Source organism: Pinus tabuliformis, chromosome X (genome assembly GCF_031772625.1).
Source record: "Pinus tabuliformis cultivar Carrire ecotype Pingquan chromosome X, CPIR1, whole genome shotgun sequence".
NCBI lineage: Eukaryota > Viridiplantae > Streptophyta > Pinopsida > Pinales > Pinaceae > Pinus > Pinus tabuliformis.
Genome location: NC_142308.1, coordinates 316,874,119 through 316,893,753, shown reverse-complemented (window position 1 = coordinate 316,893,753; position 19,635 = coordinate 316,874,119).

Sequence of the window (19,635 nt, the reverse complement as noted above, 5' to 3'; positions counted from 1 at the left end):
TTCGAATTTCCTAGTTGAAGTCGAGGAAAAGGGACATTGTAATTATCAATTGTATACAAGTTGAGTGTACAAGCTTGACAATTAAGTAGGTGAATCATTCCTTGGAAATTGTGCAAGAAAATAGGAGGAAATTCCTACCTTCTAGGAGCTAATTTCCGCAAGGATTGCATAAGGAGATAGGAGGAAGTCAGAGGCTTGAATTAGCTAAGTGTTGGCTAGAGCAGACAAACAACCGAAGAACAGGTTTAGAGTGCAGGGTGTTCTTCAGAGTTGAAGAAAGACAGTGTAATAGTTTCTCATTCTCATCTAATTAATGAAAAGTAGTGAAGGGGTTTATTCCCAATTGGGTTCCCCTATAAATCATTGCGTTCCTGTGGCTTTGATGGTTGCATGTCACTGTATGTGTTTCTAAATTGTGATTTCCAATCTGCAGAATAATAGAGGTGTTAACAGTGCTGGACCCACCAACATGTCAAGGGGATCTCTCTGGTAAGAAGTTCCAGCTAGACCTCAGACCGTTTGGTGTAGGAGTCCTAGTAGTGGGTCGTACAATATTTCCTTAACCGAGGTTGCATACAGAGGCAAGCAGGTTGTCCTTGTTGGTAGAAAGGGTGTAACCAGCACAACAAGCCAAGGGAGTTGCATGAAGGGTTCTAACACACGGAAATTGGAATAAGTGTGCCCCTTGGAAACCTATGGAAACACGCAGCTTGGAAGGAAACACACGAGCAAAGATACATCACAAGTTGGAAGGCAGGTGAACCAACGATCCAAAGTGATGGTTAAACCAACAACACATCTCAACAAGATTCATACATACATCTATAGAAAGAGTCCATATATACATGCATAAGAAAACAACTACATATATCATTAGCGTAACCAAGACAGTTGAAATACAATAACAACATATGCATGATGTGTGTTGGCTTTGTTATATTAAGAAAGTGAAAGTTCCAATAATACATACAACCATGTCCAACTACTAGTTCAGGCAACGAAACATAACAGTCACTGCCGCTTGCTCCTCCAAAGAGATATACTAGTTCTACACTATGGAGAAGTCAAGGCTCTTTACGATACAATCCAAACTTTCTCTAAGATACACCTATCAGAAGCTTGGCTACCCAAAAGCCTATATAATGAATTATGAGGTTCTATAAATAGAAAAGGGTGGGGTGACCCTTGACATTCCCCTTTGTGACTCTTCACCTACCCTCATGACTCTTCTACTACTACATGAATGTTACATTCTACTATCGACACTTGTTCTTTCACCTTTACAAGATGTTACATTGCAATCTGTACATGTAATCATGTGAGACAAAGTAGGCTTGAGTAAGCCACGCAAGGCATCACTAAGACTCAAACAACGGTGGGAAGACCAACTCTTCAACATCCTTGCGATGATCGACAGTGACGAACCAATGCCAAGCTTGGTAGTCCGTGATGGTGTCTGTGTGCTTAATGGTGACATCCTACTGAAAGCGAACTCTTGCCTCCATTGCATCTAGGTAAACTGATTTGGCTCCTCTGTCCAACTCATCTGATAACATGCACATCATAGTTTTGAGTGCATCCAGACTAGCAACATATTGATGCATACTATCTGCGCTGATATCCAAGTGTGTGCTAGTGGCTATGCATATTAACTCGTCGAAGTACATGTCCAGCTCCAGTCGAACTTGGTTCTTTGTCTTCACCTCGGTGAGTGTGCCAATGGATGGGATCGCATGCGTGCAGACAATGACATCCATGCTCCTGGACACCATACATGTGATCGACAACACTACTTACCCTGTCTACTCTGTGTCAGCTGCTGATATGGGTCTATAACTTGTATGGGCGCAATTTCATCAATCTGTGCATGTTGCACCTCTTGCTGTACCTGTCCCTGTTGCGCTTTGTTCTCTCCACTGCACAACTCCTGTTGTTCCCTGAGTTGCCTCTTCATCTCCTATAACTCCTTCTATGTTTCACCCATCCTCTATTTCCTCCTTGACTTTGCGTGATCCTCTTGTCACGTTGTCACCTCTTGGCCTCAATCTCCAAAGCTGCGTCCATCACAAGTGGATTTTCTTTGAACTTGCAACTTTTCTCCACCTTTGCGCCGTTAACAACCTTCCTCCTGCCTTAGTCGTGCGTAGGTCTGCTACCCTCTGTCGCTGTTGATGATTCTACTCTATACGATGCCGCTTCCATTTCATCTTAATATCCTTGTCTATAAGAAACTTAGTGTCTTCATATATAGGCAATCTCATAGACACTCACTCAACTGCATCTCCAATTGCACTCTCAACGGTGTCCTTTGACCTTGCTCCCTAAGAAGCCATGTACCTTTTCTGCTGAGAGGAAGATGAACACCTCTGATACTTGGAGACATAGAAACAATCATGGAAAGAAATTTGCCACTTTAAAACCAAAACAAAATGGAGGGTTGACATGCAACATACCTATGCGATTGATTGTGAAGATTGTACAATTTTCACCAGGAGGCTGGGAAACTGACTGCCAAAACTGCGCAAGGCACAGTCTGGGATGTCAGGAGGCTGACTGACTACTGGAACTGTGCAATGCACAGTCCAACCTAGCTTGCTAAGGACTGAAACTATGCAATGCGTAATTTCAGTTAGTAGTGACATGAAAACCAGCAAACTGCATTGCACAATTTCTGGGGCCAACAAGGAACAACCTACTAGAATTGCGCAATGTAAGCCTGGAGGTCAATGCTTGGCCAGATTTTCACAATTTTTGGAGGAAGGGAGAGCCTTCACTTCCAGAAATTCACATTTTCTAGCTAGGCAAGGTAGGGTTTGAGCCAAGGCATCCCAGACCCACCGACAGACAACAGAAAACATGAGAAGTTTGAATACATGGCGAGACTGAGTGTAAGCAAGAGTGAAATATCATGCATGAAAATAGTGAGTGAAAGATTCAGAAACTGGAAAGTGATCATATGTGTGAAGCAAGTCACCGTAACGATGACTGTCAGTGCAGAAACAATGTCATGCATGTGACAGCAGTGAGATGCAAATAAAAACTGAAACAATGCTTCTACAATATAACATGCATCAAAATGAAAAAAATCATTCTGAAATCAATTATACAACACTTACACAAAGCGAAATACAAAAAGTGCAAAAAAATCAAGAAAAGACATGAAAAGTGAACTTACCCTAAAAAATTTGAGTTGAATGTGTCGAAGACTCCTAGATGCGATGTGGGAGGTCAGAGATGCAAGATCGATGTGAGGAATGAGCTTTGTAGCGTCTGGAAAATGAGTTTTGATAAGATCGAGGTTATGATGCGCATGCCACAAATCTAGGAAAAAGTGACAATTGGCCGGAGGTTTGTAAAATGATCTTTTGCATGGAACCTCCCGCTGCTAAAAATAGATCCCTAACATCTAGGGATGCTTTATTTTTTATTTTTAGGGAAAAGAAGGCCATGCATCCAAATCAACCTTGCTCAGTCCTAGAGGGAACCAGTTAAGTTGACAACACATGCAAAATCCTGCAAGCCTGGGGATGAAATTTGCACAGTTTCTGGGCTAAGCAAGGTTGGTTGTCCCTTAGGAATTGCACAATTTCTGGGGCTAGCAGGTCACTGCCTCCCAGAATTGTGCAATTTCTGAGTTGAAGCCCATTGTTGGGACGAATTGCGGAATTTTCTAAGGGAGTGTTGCCTAGATGAATTGTGCAATTCTGGAGCTCAGAAGGTAGCCCAATAGGATTGCCCAATTTCTAGAGGGAAGGCTGGTTCCCCTCTAGAATTGCACAATTTTTAGGGGGAGCATCTCAGCTAGAAAATTGCCTAAGTCTTGAATGACAGCCTGTGGGTGGGAGACAAACAAATTGACATGTACAGGCTATTGAGCCACTAAAACTCAGTTGAAGGCTATGTACTTGACAGTGCAAGACATGTTGCTAAGGATGGTTGGTAGGGAGGCTCCAAAACGAATCTAGGGTGAAATTTTGGAGGGTGGTTGTAGCTGTTACAACACTTGGTGACACACTGGTAGAACTCCAACTCTCTAAATGGACCTTGTTTCATGAAAAGCAAGTCTGAATCCTCCGAAAGTATTGTTGAGTTCTCTAGTCATGTTGGTTTCCACACTAGCTTGATTGAAAGATGTAGCATTTGCCATGCTCTTGGTCGGCCAACACACATTCCTAGCCAAGTCAACACAGTTGTTTCAATTGGGGATGAGGGGTATATTGGTACACAAGCAATATGACAGTTAGAGTTTAAGTTTCATCTCTGGTGTTGCTCCGCTGCCAACATGCATGTACAGTACCCCAGCAGAGTCACGCAGGAACACAAGAATTGCTCCGCTATTAGTGAGCCTGGTCACTACCCTGACAAAGTTACTTGCATCACCTCTCTACATAGGAAGCCCTTCTCTTCTTTTGCCTTATTCATTTTTCCTTTTTCAAAATTTTCATTTTTTCATTTTTTAATGTTTTCAAAAAGCACTTATTCATTTTAGAGGTGGAAGAGGGATCTCGACTTATTGAGAGAAGAAGAGGTTGTTCCTTCAAATAATTATTTTTTATATACCTCTGACGTACTTGTTAAGGTTTTTCCCTTCATCTTACTCTACTTGACTGAGCTGACAAGGGTTAACCAAAAAAACCGACTAGAGTAGGTGATACTAGTTAGCGTGCAAGCATTATGTTTTCATAAAGGTTCACTTTGAACAAAACATATTTTCCATTGGCGTATCATGGACTAAATACAACAAGTTCTTCATATAGAGGCAGGATGATAGATAACCAAGTATTGATAACTTCATAAGTCCTCTTGTACTTTACACAACTTGTTTCAAGAGTCACACACGGCTCATGCAAAACTAACCTACGAACATAAACAAGAAAAAAAACAACAAAAAAAAGCAAAAGCAAAAGTAATTGTGTAATAAAAGAGATTAAGAAAACAAGCAAGCGAGCAAACAAACAAACAAGAAAGAAAACATGCATGCAAGCAAACCAACAAAAAGCAAACACTACTCCTACTCTTAAGCTAACAGTGCATGGGTATGCTCATGTGAAGTGATACTTCCAATGCAGCCACCAGCGCATTAGTTGACCCATGTTGGTGAAGGCATGGTTCGTGAATAGCAAAGTCACGCAAACCAACAAACATGAAAGATATAATGATGAAGACAAACACACTTCAGGTTTAAGTGCGTCCATAGAAAATAAATGAGTGAAAGCACATGACATGCACTCTATGGACTTGCCATGGTATTGTGCCACACTCCATGTAGATGTTAAGCATACACATTCTCTTGACTGTGACATGCAAGAAAATGTGAGAAAGGTAGACCACTTACGTCGCACAAGTGTGCTTGCTATGTAAGATTCCTCCAATGTAAGAGCGATGGGATCATGTGATTTGAGTGGAGGAAGAAAAATATGGGTGTTTGGTTGATCTTCAATGCGAAGTAGAGAGTGATGAGGAGCCTTGTGTGTTTCAATAATTTCTTGATCGGAAGTGAAACAAACCTCAGGACAATGAAGGCTTGACATAACCATCATCTCAGGCTGAAGTGCCTCGACATCCTACGGGGTTTCGACTTTGTTGATAGGTAGATCATTAGAGACGAGTGGCCTAGACATATTAACAGTGAGTGAATCAACATTGTGATCGAATGAAGAAGTACAAAGATCACAACAAGCATGATCATAAAATTTGGGATGTTCATCGGCATCCTCATGATTTGATGAATCGTGCAGAGGGGTAGATGAGAAGCAAGGACGTTCACCCTCTATGCCTTAAAAAATGATAGATGAAAGATTGGATGGATTTTAAGAGGAAGACGTGTCCTCTTTGTAATTTAATGATAGACAGACACCTGATGTGTCCTATGAATGATTGGAAGTAGAAACATATGGAAATGAGTTTTCATAGGGGAAATCAATAGTGGCAGAATCACAAGGGATGTCAAGATAAAGCATATGAGGCGCAGATGGAAGGGAGTCATCCTTCACTGTAGGTCCTTTTTTAGATTCCCACACACACTCATCATGAATGATAGCACATGTTGGATGCATAACACCAACTTCGTCGACAACTTGATCCTCATTCAAAACAGGTGAGGAGTCTGCAATGGAGGAACACAGGACAATATAATTCGGAGGATCAATGGAACATGGGGATGAAGGTTGAGGGAATGAATCCACGTGAAACCCAACAGGCTTTTCAGGCAAATCTGTGCAGATATCAAGAGAAGGAGGGGTGGGAGGATGTGATAGTTCAATAGATGTGTGTGCATGTTCTCCCACATCACTCTGTGATGGTGGAGTTGTTCGAGGAGGTGAAGGCGGACAGTCACTTGTGACAACAACTATGTCTTCCGATGATTGCGTAGCTCCATCGCCGGAGTATGTTGAGAAGGATTCAAATGATTTCAAGAATTGCCAATTTTCCGATATGTAAAGAAGATACTCAAATCTTCCATTGAGAAATTCCCAATCAATTTCATCTCTAAGAAATCGGTATGCAAGATTACGAAAGCACATGTAAAATTGTTCAACAGATTCATCAGGTGCTTTCCGTAATTTCAAAATTTCTTTATTGAGTTCTTTACGATCAAAATGATTGAAATTATTGGTCTTTATTATATACATGAGGGAGAGACTGTTCACTTCATCTCCCGGTGACTATTCATATTTCTTATTATTTATTTACATCAGTTACACTTATTCACCCAATCCTGATGATTAGGTGTCAACATTCCCCCCCTTAATCTGAAGGGATGTTGGTGAGTCCAAGCATCGTTCTGAATCGTTCAAGCTTTTCTCTTCCAAGTGCTTTGGTGAAGATGTCTGCAATTTGCTCATTAGTGGAACAATGGCGGAGATGGATTGTTTTGGCCTCAACATGATGTCGAATCAGATGATATTTAGTATTGATGTGCTTCGTTCGATCATGGAACTTTGGGTTCTTGGCCAACTTTATTGCCGAGGTATTGTCAATCATGAGTGGAGTCAATTGTTCTTGTTTTACCTGCAAATCTTCAAGAATTTTCCTAAGCCACACAATTGCTTTTGTTGCCTTAGCTATTGCCACATATTTTTCTTTTGTTGTGGAATCTGCTGGAACTGATTGTTTGCGTGATCTACAGGAGACAGCTCCTGATCTAAGACTCATAGCATAACCTGAAGTAGATACCCCAGTTTCTTTGTCTCCATCGAAGTCTGAATCAGAGTATGTTGGAAATAATACTGAGGGGGGGGGGGAATCAGTATTATCTAGCAATTTACCAAATCTTCCTTATTTGATCTTTTGAAATATTCTTGCATATCAGTACCATAAAACAATGAGCATGAATAAGGAAAATAGACAGTCACACCAAAGAACACAAGATGTAAGGTGGAAACCCAATGCGGGAGAAAAACCACCTGCTGCAATAATGTCTCTATCTTCTTTCAAGAAATTCTTTTTACAATGATTTTGTACTGGTGCAGTCCTTTACCAGCACGCAGGCTGCAACCTGCAAAGAGCTACAACTCTTTCTCGTTTTCCAGACTTCTCCTGGAAGGGAGCTACAACCCCCTACTTCTTTTTCAAAATGATCAACAAGTATACAACAGATACAGTCTACTACAGATATCAGATCAGTAATTACTGAAACAACCCAGAACACCTTATGAACAGAAATATACAGTTAATAGATCATCTTGAGACAGGGACGCATATTTTCTTTCTGTGGCCTGCGACTGGACGCAGTATACCTTATGCTGTTCTGCGTGCAGACGCACTGTTACTTTTGCTTGTCTGCGACCGACGCACACATCAACACTATCGCGCCGCGTCTTTTGCTTCAGGGACGCACCCAATACCACAGTCGTGCCGCGTCCTTCGCTTCAGAGACGCACCTGATCCTTTACTGTACTGCGTCCCGGCGCACTTTCCCTTCACTGAATCTGCGTCCCTTTAGATATAGAAGATAAGAGGACTTCAGAACCAACCCAAACACTCAGATCCACAGATCTGATCATGCGCCATATAGATCGTAGTCCTTTAGAAGATTTACCCTTAAAGATATGGACTAGATCACACCAAGAGATGATCAACCAAGATGATACCTAATCCAAATGAATTCCTCTGCTTTATATAGGCAAGCTTCTCCCCAAAACATGGAACAATACCACGAGCCGACATCATAGAAACACAAAAGCGTCGGCTAGATACCACACAAGAAACCCCCACGTGCATTTCTCTGCCTTGAAATGTGTGCACTGGGCGGACGCACCTCCTGAACGGCTGGCCTGCGTCCCTGGACGCGGGTTCTGTATGGTATACCTGCGGGGACGCACGTGCTGAACATATTTCCTGCGTCCTTCTTGATTTATCCCCTGAATGGGTTTGCCATCAAGGACAACACCTGAATCATAATGCCAACAATCTCCCCCTTTGGACTTGATGGCAACCACATAATCTTCAGCTTCATTCTCCCCCTTTGACATCAAGGGCAAAGGGTATGCTCCCCCTATGCTCATGCATCTCCAGATTTGTAACCAGAAATCCATCATGAAGGAGATAGAGACATATTGCAGCTATTTCCAAGATCTCCTTCTCCATAATGCCAACAATGCATTATGTGCTCCCCCTGAGCCTATACCACCAATAGGAAGATGATCAACAGTAAGATGATGCATCAACAACCCCCAGCTTTTGCCTGAGGTATTCAAAAGTGTCCCTGGGCAACGGTTTGGTGAAAATATCAGCAACTTGTTCCTTAGAAGGAACATACTCCAACTTGACCTTCTGTTCAAGTACTTGTTCCCGGAGAAAATGGTACTTGATTGGTATGTGCTTGGTTTTTGAATGCATAACCGGATTCTTTGAGATGCTGATTGCACTTGTGTTGTCACATAAGATAGGAATAGGAGGTGTACAAGTGATTTGATAATCCTGCAAAGTCTGCATCATCCAAAGAAGTTGGGTGCAACAAGATGCAGCCGCAACATATTCCGCTTCAGCTGTAGACAAGGCAATTGAACTCTGTTTCTTGCTGAACCAAGATACCAGTCTAGAACCCATAAAGAATGCACCACCACTTGTGCTTTTCCTGTCATCCACGCTTCCGGCCCAATCTGCATCTGTATAAGCATGAAGAGTGAGATCTGTATCTCTAGGATACCATAGGCCATAATTTTGAGTCCCTTGAAGATATTTGAAGATTCTCTTTACTGCTTGAAGATGAGTCTCCTTTGGATTTGCCTGAAACCTTCCAACTATTCCAACTGCATGCATGATGTCTGGTCGGGTACCTGTCAAATATAGTAAACTTCCAATCATAGATCTGTAGGTTGGTTGATGAACTGCTGCAGATTCGTCATTTGCACTGAGACTACATCCTGTAACCATGGGTGTACATACTGGTTTTGCATCTTCCATGCCATATTTCTTCAAAATCTGCTTGAGATACTTGGTTTGAGATAAAAGGATTCCTCCTTTCTTTTGTTGGATTTGCAAACCAAGAAAGTATGTCAGTTCTCCTAGCAAGGACATCTCAAATTCTTTCTGCATGACTGAGGCAAAGCTTTGACTCATAGCTTCTTCATTACTGCCAAAAATAATGTCATCTACATACACAACAAGTATTAGTAATTTGTCATTTTCAACTTTTATATAAAGATTGCTATCTGCTGAACCTTTTGAAAAACCTTGTTGATGAAGATATTTGTCCAACCGGTAGTACCAAGCCCTTGGAGCTTGTTTGAGACCATAGAGAGCCTTTTTTAATCGGCATACAAGATTTGGATCGTTTCCAAGAATGAAACCATCTGGCTGTTCAATGTACACTTCTTCATCCAAGTCTCCATTCAGAAAAGCTGATTTCACATCCATTTGAAATACTTTGAAGTTTTGACAACTTGAGAGAGCAAGAAACATTCGGATGGCCTCAAGTCTTGCAACAGGAGCAAAAGTTTCTTCAAAGTCTATCCCTTCTTGCTGTGCATACCCTTTACAAACAAGTCTGGCTTTGTTTCTAATTACTTCTCCATTTTCATTCAATTTATTTTTGAAAACCCATTTTGTTCCGATAACATTCTTATCCTTTGGTCTAGGAACCAGCTCCCAAGTATTGTTCTTTTCGATTTGCTCAAGTTCTTCATCCATTGCTTTCACCCAACATTCATCTTTGCATGCTTCTTTCACATTTTGTGGTTCAGTAGAGGAGAGTAATGCCAAATAACTTGAAGCTTCTGCAACTGTTCTTCTAGTTTGTATACCTGCTTCCTTTTGTCCCATGATCTGAGATTCTGGATGGTTCTTTTGAACATATCTGGATGGAGTCTTTTCTTCTATTCTTGTTCTTTCTACTGCTTCTTCGTGAGGTCCGTCTTGAAATTGTTCTTGCGGTTCTTCTTCTTCATCATTCTGTCTTTGAGGGTAGCTTTCATCTTCTTCAATGTCTTCACGATGTATTTGCCTAGGAATGTATCCTTTCTCATCAACCACTACATCAATGCTTTCAACAATTCTGCCAAGTCTTTTATTGTAGCATTTGTATGCTTTGCTATGTGGAGAGTAGCCAAGAAGAATTCCTTCATCTGCTCTAGGATCAAGTTTGCCAAGCTGCTCCTCAGTATTTTTGATATAGCATTTGCTCCCAAAGATTTTGAAGTGCTTTACTGAAGGAGTTTTACCACTCCAGAGCTCATGAGGAGTTTGAGTGCTGTTCACTCGGACATTTGTCTTGTTGAGAATAATAACTGCCGCATGTGCAGCTTCACCCCAGAAGGTTGCAGGAGTTCCTGATTCATCAAGCATAGCACGAGCCATTTGCTGGACTGTTCTGTTCATTCTTTCCACTACTCCATTTTGCTGAGGAGTTCTAGCTGTAGAAAATTCTCTCCTTATTCCATGTTCATCACAGAAATCGAAAAATTCATTTGAAGTAAATTCTCCACCTCTGTCGGATCTGAGGCACTTAATCTTGTGACCTGATTCATTTTCAGCCAAGGCTTTGAAGGATTTGAATTTTTCGAAAGCTTCATCTTTGTGCTTCATAAGTCCTAACCAAACAAACCTGGAGAAATCGTCAATAAATAATATCAAGTATTCCTCTCCTCTAGGTGTTCTTTTTCTGAATGGTCCACATACATCTGTATGTACTAGCTCAAGAGGCATACTGGCTGATCCTTCTTTCTCTGGAAAGTTAGTTCTAGTCTGTTTTCCAAACTGACATGATCTGCACATGGTGTTGTCAGGAATTTTGATATCTGGAAGATCGCGAACTGCCTGATATTTGCAAGCTTTCCTTATTTGTGAGAAGCTTAGATGTCCCAATCTTCGATGCCATAACCAGTGCTCTTCATCCTTGCTTAAATAGCATTGTTGTTGTTCTTCATCAAAAATGTATAGATTATTTGAAGTTCTTTTTCCTTTGAGAACTGTTTTACCTGTATCAAGATCACGAACAAGACATCCATTTGATCTGAATATAACCTCGGTTCTTTGATCACACATCTGGCTTACACTTAGAAGATTATGCTTTAGTCCATCAACAAACAAAACATTTCCAGCCTTAACATCTTCTTTTAAAGGAGCAATACCTTTTCCTTTTATAGTTGCAGGAGTATCATTTCCAAAAGAGACTTTCTTTCCCTTTTCTAAATTAGAATAAGATTCAAGTTTTTCTTTATCACCTGTCATGTGCTTTGAACATCCACTGTCAATGTACCATAGATTTTCTTGTCCTTCTGCATAGAATGCTATCCCACATCTTTCTGTTTGAGGTTCCTTTATTTTCCATGTTTTGGTGCCTGAGGTTTGTTCCCTTTTTTGTTCTTGTACCTTTCTTTCCGGAAACCTGTTTCTACATTCAACATCTTCATGTCCAAAATTATTGCAAATAGAGCATTCAACTTCATTTTCAAGAGCTGAAAAATTGTTATAGGTCCTTTTTGTATTCCCTGTCATGCTTCTTTGTTTTTGAGCTTCCCTAGTCATGATTGTTTTATACGCAACACATTGGGCTGCTTTGTGACCAAAGTTATGGCAAGAAAAGCATTGTCCATTGAAGAAGTTTCTGCGATTATTGAATCTACCAGCCGACTGATTGTAATTTCTATTTTCATCTATTCTTGAACCAAATTGAGAAGGTTTTACCTGTGGCTGGTTGTGGCTTTTGTTCACCCTTAAGCTGGATTGCCCCTGATAGTTTGAAGTTTGTCCCTGCTTTACCTGATGATCTTCCTTGTGTTCTTGCTCATTTCTTCTTGCTGCATCAAGATAACTTTTTGAAGTGGAAGCTTGAGAAGTTTCTCCATTGTAGCCCAGACCTGTCTTATTTAGAGGAGATCGCTGCACACTGATAATCTCATTCAACGTTTCAGATCCTTTAATAAACTTGAGATTAATAGTTTTTGTTTTCTCAATTTCTTTTCTAAGACCAACAATTTCACCTTCTAATTTTTCAAGATGTTTTTCTTTTTCATCAATCTGAAATTGTAGAGTATCAATAATCATGTTCTTTTCTTCTATACATCTCTTGAGTCTAGTAATTTCATCATAAAGGTTATCCACATCTATAGCATCCTCATAATTATCATCTTCAAATGCCATTAACAATCTATATTTGTTACCTTGTTCATCTTCATCACTGTTTGATAAGCCATCGCTATCTTCATGGGTGTAGTAGCTTTTCTTATTTGTACCCTGTTTCTTGTTCCATCTAACTGGTTCCTTTCCTTTATCCTTATAAGAGCATTTTGCAGCATAATGACCTACTCTTCCACAAGCAAAACATTTGAAAGGTAGCTTACCTCTGAACCTTCCAGAACCCCTTTGAAGATTTCTGACAAAGTTTGATTCTTCTTCCTCTTCTTCTGGAACATGACATGCTTCATAGTGATCTTCTTTGCCTGATGCTTTAAAGGCAGCTTCCCTTCTGTCTGATGGACCTCCCTTTCTCATTTCATAAGCAGTTAGAATTCCATGCAGCTGAGACATAGTGAGAACACGGAGATTTTCCTTTTCTTCTACTGCAGATACTTTAGATTCAAATTTGGGAGATAAAGATCTTAGAATCTTTTGAACTACTATAGTCTCTTTTATTTCTTCACCCAAATTTTTCATACAATTAACAATCTCATCTACTCGAAGAAAATAATTAGCCACACTTTCATCATTATACATCTTGAGAGTCTCATATTGAGTCCTGAGAGTTTGAAGTTTAGCTTCTTTTACCTGTTCATCTCCTTCATAGCTAGTGATCATTTTGTCCCATATCTCTTTTGCTGATTTGAAGTGCATGACCTTCATGAACTCTGTTTGAGATATACTTCCTAATAGAGTACTGACTGCTTTTGCATTTGTTTCATACTGCTTTTTCTCAGCTGGATCTGTAGGAGTAACTGAAGGAAAGGCATAGCCTGATTCTACAATGTTCCAAACTTCTGTACCAAGAGATTGAAGATATGCAGTAACTCTTACCTTCCAATAATTGAAGTTTGTCCCATCGAAGACGGGTGGCCTGATTGATGCTTCTCTCTCGTAGTTGCTCATGATGAACGATCTACCTTCAAGCGATCAAGCTGTTTTGAAGGACCTGCTCTGATACCAATTGTTGGAAATAATACTGAGGGGGGGGGGGAATCAGTATTATCTAGCAATTTACCAAATCTTCCTTATTTGATCTTTTGAAATATTCTTGCATATCAGTACCATAAAACAATGAGCATGAATAAGGAAAATAGACAGTCACACCAAAGAACACAAGATGTAAGGTGGAAACCCAATGCGGGAGAAAAACCACCTGCTGCAATAATGTCTCTATCTTCTTTCAAGAAATTCTTTTTACAATGATTTTGTACTGGTGCAGTCCTTTACCAGCACGCAGGCTGCAACCTGCAAAGAGCTACAACTCTTTCTCGTTTTCCAGACTTCTCCTGGAAGGGAGCTACAACCCCCTACTTCTTTTTCAAAATGATCAACAAGTATACAACAGATACAGTCTACTACAGATATCAGATCAGTAATTACTGAAACAACCCAGAACACCTTATGAACAGAAATATACAGTTAATAGATCATCTTGAGACAGGGACGCATATTTTCTTTCTGTGGCCTGTGACTGGACGCAGTATACCTTATGCTGTTCTGCGTGCAGACGCACTGTTACTTTTGCTTGTCTGCGACCGACGCACACATCAACACTATCGCGCCGCGTCTTTTGCTTCAGGGACGCACCCAATACCACAGTCGTGCCGCGTCCTTCGCTTCAGAGACGCACCTGATCCTTTACTGTACTGCGTCCCGGCGCACTTTCCCTTCACTGAATCTGCGTCCCTTTAGATATAGAAGATAAGAGGACTTCAGAACCAACCCAAACACTCAGATCCACAGATCTGATCATGCGCCATATAGATCGTAGTCCTTTAGAAGATTTACCCTTAAAGATATGGACTAGATCACACCAAGAGATGATCAACCAAGATGATACCTAATCCAAATGAATTCCTCTGCTTTATATAGGCAAGCTTCTCCCCAAAACATGGAACAATACCACGAGCCGACATCATAGAAACACAAAAGCGTCGGCTAGATACCACACAAGAAACCCCCACGTGCATTTCTCTGCCTTGAAATGTGTGCACTGGGCGGACGCACCTCCTGAACGGCTGGCCTGCGTCCCTGGACGCGGGTTCTGTATGGTATACCTGCGGGGACGCACGTGCTGAACATATTTCCTGCGTCCTTCTTGATTTATCCCCTGAATGGGTTTGCCATCAAGGACAACACCTGAATCATAATGCCAACAGAGTATCCAATCAAGTTGAAGTCATCCACCTGTGTATACTTGATTCCAAAGTATTGAGTTCCCTTCAAGTACCTTAGAACTCTTTTTGTAGCAGACCGATGTCCCTCACAAGGCTTTGGCATAAACTTGGAGAGGATTCCAAAAGCAAACGAAATGTCTGGTCTGGTAGTAGTTAGGTAGTTGAGACTTCCTACAAGTTGTCTATAATTTGTTGCATCCTCAAATTCTTTTCCTTCAATGGATGTGAGCTTTAAGTTTTGTTCCATTGGAGTACTAAGAGGATTGTATTCTGTCATGCCAAACCTATTCAACAGATCTCCAATGTACTTCTTTTGAGAAAGGAATATGGACTTTGGATGTTGAGTTACTTCAATACCAAGATAGTAATGAACATAGCCCAAATCAGTCATTTCAAAACCTTTCCTCAATTCCTTCTTTATGGATGCAATGTAGCTTTCATTGTTCCCTGTCATCAAAAGATCATCTACATATACCACAAGATATACAACTGTTTTGCCAACTTTCTTGACAAATAAAGTTGCATCATCAAGATCATAATGTTTGAAATTGAGTTTCAGAAGATGCTCAGTTAGTTTTTCATACCAGGCTCGTGGTGCTTGTTTGAGGCCATACAAGGATTTCACAAGTTTGCATACTTTATGTTCATGTCCTTTCACAACAAATCCTTCAGGCTGGGACATAAAAACATTCTCTTTTAGATCTCCATTCAAGAAAGCAGTTTTTACATCCATTTGATGGACTTTCCAACCATTTTGAGTTGCTAGGGCAAAGAGTGTCCGGATGGTAGCCCATTTTGATGTGGGGGAAAATGTCTCCTCATAATTGACCCCTTCCTTCTGTGAAAAACCTTTTTCCACAAGCTTGGCTTTATGCTTGTCAAGTGAGCCATCAACTTTATACTTGTTCTTGTAGACCCACTTGCAGCCAATTGGTTTGGTTGTTAATGGAGGATCAACCAGCTTCCAGGTGCCATTCTTTGTCAGGGCATCATACTCCTTTTGCATCGCTTCTTTCCATTCATCATGAGAAGCAGATTCTTTGAAGGAAGTTGGTTCAAAATCTATAGACAAATTCAATTCACAATCATAAGGAACATCCATATAAATAGGTGAATCAGAGTCATCTACATCACCTCCACTTTTCCGGTTTGAATGTCTAGTTCCTGTCTTTCCAACCTCATCAGGATGAACACATTCAAGTGTCTTTATCAGCCACTTTGGGGGACCTTTCTCAGATGGTCCAGGCTGCTTCGTTGATTGAGTTGGGACTGAATCAAGATTGACTCTCTCAATTCTATCAATCACATCACTTAAAGCATCATCCGTTGTTGGAGTTCCATGCGGGGGAGAGAGTTCTTCAGAAGAAGATTCCACATGTTGATCTAGTGTAGGAATCATCCCTTCAAGATGTGGAATCTGATTATCAAATTCTTGAAATGATTTTGCATTTGTGAATCTATCCAAGCGATCAAGTTTCCGCTCAATAACATTTCCAGTTTTGGTTGATTCAAGAAAGATTACATCTCTAGATACAACAAACTTTTTATTGACTTCATCATAGAGACGGTATGCTTTGGAGGTGCTTGAATACCCCAGGAAGATACACTTACGACTTCTTGCACCAAGTTTGTTTCTATGTACCTTTGGTATCAAGGCATAACAGGTGGAACCAAAGACCCTGAGATGCTTTATCGAAGGAACGTGCCCATACCACATTTCATATGGAGTCTTGTTTCTAATAGCATTAGATGAACATCTATTCTTTATATATACAACACGTAGAACTGCATCAACCCAAAACATGAACTTTACATTTTTGAAAAACATCATGGAGCGCACCATATTTAAGATTGTCCTATTCATTCTTTCAGCTACACCGTTCTGTTGGGGATTATAAGGCACAGTTGTTTGATGTTTGATTCCATGTTGGCGAAGATATTTTTCAAATTCATTTGAAGTGTATTATTTTCCATTATCAGTGCAAATAGAGCCAATATGATATTGTGCATCATTTTCAATCCATGTATGAAAGTTCTTGAATGTTTGAAAAACATCAAATTTGTTCTTCAATAAATAAACCCAACACATTCTGGTGTAGTCATCAATAAATGTCATCATATATTTATTTCCATTTACAGAAGAAACAGGCATTGGACCACATAAATGTGAATGAATGAGTTCAAATTTTCTATGTGCTCTTGAATGTGAATCATGAAAACACTGTTTGCTATGCTTTCCTAGAATGCAAGCATCACATTGCTTAAGTTTCCTAGGAATTGTAGGCAAACCAGCAACACCATTTTTCTTCAACAAGTGGAGGCTGTCATAGTTCAAATGTCCAAATATAGCATGCCATAATAAACTTGATGGAAGTGTACCTTCTTCATAATGAGAATTGTATGAGAAATGTTGTGCACGAGCAGAGGTACCTTGCAACTTGAGAAGCCTTTCTTCTTCTATTCCACTCATGACAAGTGAGTGGTTAGATTCTTTTCTCACCTCAAGCTTTCCATCAAACATATGAATGGAGTGACCTTGTTGGCGGATGTGGACCAAGGACAACAAGTTTCTCTTCAGCTGTGGGATATATAGAACATGATGCAGAAGAAAGTCTGGAAGACTAGGCAATTTAAGCCTGATTGTGCCAAGCCCTGATGGCTTGATTTTTTATTGGTCTACAAAGTATACTGCTCCATCAACATTGTCAGTAAATTCTTCAAAAAAATCTTTTCTATGAGTCATGTGGCAAGTTGCTCCTGAATCAAGCAACCAATCACTTTTCCAAGAAGCAAGTGAAGCATTAAATAAGTCTTCATTTACTCCGATATTACATTATGCCACAACATAATGAGTGGATTCAGGTGCTTTACCTTTGTCTGTGTCATTAGTTTTACCTTTGGGTTGATTTCTTTGCTGCTCAATTTTGTCCCAAGGTAACTTGCATGTGGAGGCATCATGTGATCCATTTCTTTTGCAGCGTATGCAATGCAAATCTGACTTTTCTCCTTGAGAGTGTCTGCCCCCCCTGCCTCTGAAATATCTTCCTCTTCCTCTTCGACCACCTCTTCCTCTGGAAGAATCTTGGATAAGATTATTTTCTTTATGAGCAAGGCACACAACCTCTTCAGAAGATTTAGGGGCTGTCTTCTTTCCAAAAGCTTTCTCTCTTTCAGCGAATTTTTTCACAAGAGAGTCAAAAGTAATATCTTTGAGATTTCCATTTGCTTGCAATGACTCAAGATAATTGGAGTAAGTAGGATAAAGTGCCTTGATAAAAGCGATAAGAGGAATATCCAATTTAACCGTAGTGGCTTCGATATCATGCATTATAGATTTTACTTCGGATGCAAGAGCAAAAGGATCATTATTTTGTAATTCAAGAGTGAAGAGTTTAATCATGAGTTGAACAACTTCAAGTGTAGAATGTGAGTCATAGAGTTCTTTCAGCTTTTGTAAGGCTTTGAAAGCAGTTGAAAATGGAGAAATATGGCAACTCACCTCTTCACTTACAGATGCTGCAATTAATGCATAGGCTTTGCTGTTCTTATTTTCCCAAATGGCGAACTCTTTGCCTGAGGTAGGCTGTTTTGGCTCTTTGTCTCCATCTCCAATACACACTCCTTTCCACAACTCATTGATAATAAGCATGTGTTTTATCATCCGAGACCACTCAGGATAGTTCTCCTTGCCAGTGAGAACTATTCCCACAATAGATATGATTGAATGCATACTGTAAAAAAAAAATACTTCTGCTGGCAAAAAAATCTGTGTACTGTAAAAAAATACTTTTGCTGGCAAAATGTGCTTCAAAATAATACAGCCTTATTCTTTCTTCTTGATTAGGTAAGAAATTGATTTAATATAAAAAGAGCAAAAGTATATTCTATCCATATAGAATATCACCATTTTTTTGCATTATAATATGGTTGCAATTCAAGATAAATAAAAGATAAACAATATCAACTGCTCAAAAGCAAATTAGAATTCTGATGCAATTCAAAATTTGCCAAAAACTTGGATGGAAATATACTAGGCAATATCATCCCTATGCTCAAATCCTATGCTTTACACCTTGATTGCATACTTTTTCATTGAAAAATACATCTCTTTCTTTTGTCTCTCAGTCTTCAATTCTTCTGGGGACACAAATCATGAGGCAGGCACTTCTTTTTCAGACCAACTAGCCAAAGAGCAGAAGTAATGCATGCCTAGAGCAGAACTAACGTGTGCCTTAGAGTAGAACTAATGTGTGCCTAGAGTAGTATTAATGTGTGCCTAGAACAGAAATATAAATTCTATCCATATAGAATATCAATGAAACGCTGGCCATCAGCGTTTGCGTGGAGACTGAGACAATGTTGTATGGTGTATTCAATAGTGTAAGGAACCTAGAACCTGGAGAACTAAGGTTTGAATGATAGACATAGCATGAATATACGGTTTCAGTCATGCGTGCCAAAGCTCCAGGAGATAAAACCCTGTATATAACTTCTCCTTTTTCCGCGCGACAGTAAAAAAGAACTCAGGTAAGTATCTTATAGAACCTCTGAGCAAGAGACAATTGAAACATCAATTTGGTAAGTAGAAGAATGTCTGTACAAGTCTGGGAGATGAAGGTTTTCACCCGTTTGGTAAGCTTTCACCCAAAGTGATGGGAGCAGGGCCTCCTTCTCTCGAACGGGTAAAGAATGAATATGGTTACCCAAACCTAACCATCTTTTGGTGAGAGTTATGTAAAAAACAAAGTCAGAGTGGAGCAGTGTAAAAAAAAAAGTTAATCAACGAAGTAGAGAATAATACCACGTCAGAGAATAATGGTAAATAGTAGATGGA